This window comes from Rosa chinensis, chromosome 5 (genome assembly GCF_002994745.2).
Source record: "Rosa chinensis cultivar Old Blush chromosome 5, RchiOBHm-V2, whole genome shotgun sequence".
Taxonomy (NCBI): domain Eukaryota; kingdom Viridiplantae; phylum Streptophyta; class Magnoliopsida; order Rosales; family Rosaceae; genus Rosa; species Rosa chinensis.
The window spans coordinates 42,394,384-42,396,882 of record NC_037092.1 but is presented as its reverse complement, the minus strand read 5'-3'; positions in this window follow the sequence as shown (position 1 = coordinate 42,396,882).

The following is a 2,499-nucleotide window of genomic DNA, read 5'->3' as shown; positions in this document are numbered from 1 at the left end:
ATCTGGTAAACAATTGTCCAATGATGCAACATAAAATCAGTTGAAGCATCAAGCAACATATAAATGGTTCAATGGAATCCGTAGTGATTTGCAAAGACTGAATCCTCTGTTAAGTGAGGATCATTTGAGCAGATAAAAATAGACCATCAGAATGTTATGATGCATCCCAACACATCCGCCAACATAAGAACTCAAGATACTAGATGAATGCATTATTGTAATTGGTACCATGGCAATAGAAGATCCCATATATTAGAGACTAGTATCAGTGTTTCATGCTCCAATTCCTTCATGAATGAAAAAAATACAACACAACAAAGGTGGTGTGAGATGTGATAAAAATGTTTAGAATCATTTAGATCCTGAAGAACACTAACCCAAGCAACTAGTTAGTATTGCCACAGGTGACCATCTCTTGCCGTAAGTTAGACCATTCAGATGTTTTTTGCCATTGGACTCAACAGCACAAGGTGTCAGGACTTGAGATAACAGGAATCACTAGTATAGTTGGATGGTGGGCCACTTAACTGCATCATGGAAGAGCTATGAACTTAAACTGCATAATGATGCAACTAAGGGAACACTACTGTTTGTAGCACACTAATGACATGGCAAGTTGTACGTGTCTCTAATAATGTGAAGCCAAAGTAAACAGCTTGTTGGATCTAGTAGTTACTGCATGTTTTACCAATACTTTTTGTTCATGCTATTCTCATCTAAGCAAAAGAGAACTAAAGAGACCGCATTTGCATTCTAATTCCTAGATGAATGAGGAAAACTGTTTTTATCGAAACTAAGAGGAAACTGAAGACCAACAAGAAGCCTAAAACCATTACTTGTTTCAAACTTCATTTTGTTTTTATTTCATCCATCCTCCAGGGAACAAAGCTAATATACACTGAAATCATTCCCCATTCCTTGTCTCGAAATAAAATGGAGTCTTATGAACTCTGCATTGTTCTAGGCTCTACACTCATTCGCAAGTTTTCATATACAATCTGATAACTATAACCTGTAGTCTACAATATGGAAACAGAATGTAGTGCACTCTATCTATGCTACAGAAACTAAACCCCTGTATCCCTGTGAATTCTTTCACAACTGGGTTATCAAATTCAAGTGAAATTCAATTCCAGAAAACAAAAACCATATCACTGCATTACACTAAACAAACCCAAGAAACAATTGAAACTAAAACAGAGCAGAGGAATAAAGCAACTACCTGAGGAGAATTAAACTCTATGAAACAATGACCCAGGGTTTCTTGGCTACTGGGGTTCACAGGCATCGAAAACCCATCTTCTTTAACAACACCAACTTCACTAAACACACACTCGAATTTCACAACTCAACACCAATGAACACAAGTTAAAAAGGGTCCAGAAAATTCACCAAAACAAAATCAAACTCAACCCATTACAGATATCCAATGATACAAGGATGCTGGCAGTACTCAAATCATAGGCAAATTGAATTGACCAAATCCCCGAAATTGGTTCTAAATAGTTCTAAATATATGTACATCACAACACCCAGTATATATGTGTGCTACAAATCACAATCTACTACTCATATCAAAAACCCAAAATAATATTGATACTTCCTTTTCATCAAAATTACCGAAATTTATCATGAAATAGATAAAAAAAACTAACCTGAATCAAATTGCCAAGCAGCCTTGATTAAGGCTTCGATTTCCAATGATAGGAGCATTTTTATGCCATATTTTAATAATTATTTCCCCGTATTTTGCTTAGTTATTTCCTTTACTTAATCATTTTTAATTTAGTTTCTATTTTCTAGGTACATTAGAATAAATGGAGAATAAATGAGCTGAAATGAAGAAATGGAGTTTTCCTGGTCCAACTAGGAATCCCAGTCAACGCAGGAATCCTGATGAGGCTAGGAAACCTAAAGGCATTAGGAGACCACATGGCTTGAAGAAGACGTGGGAGATATTATGGGAGATTAAATCTGATTTTTGCATGGGAAATGATGGAGATAATGTGAAAATCAAGGAGATTACGTTGAGAAAATTTTGGGAGAGTTTCATGGGATTGTGCAACAAGAAAAGGCTCAAAACAAGTCCAGATTCGTTCCTTAATTCCCTCAAGATATGTTGGCTGAAATTAGAGAATAAAATCTGCAATTTAATGTGAAAATCAAGAGAAAATCAGGGGGAGGATATTAAGGATAATGCCATGGAGAGATTTAAGGGAGAAAATGTCCAAAACAAGTCCCGATTCATTCCTATTTTCACTCAAAATTATTTTGGCCGAAAATTAAGAGAAAAATCAGATAAAATCTTGGGAAATCAGCAATAATATATTTGGAAAGATTATGGAATTATTTTGGAGCTTTTTGATTGGTTGAGTGACATGGCAGAGCTGACGTGGCGCTACGTGATTGGTTGAAGCTGTGTCGTGCAACCAGAAAATTCTTTGGAAATTAAATTCATGAAGCTTTGCCTTGCCCTATATATAGCCTCCTCTCCACAAC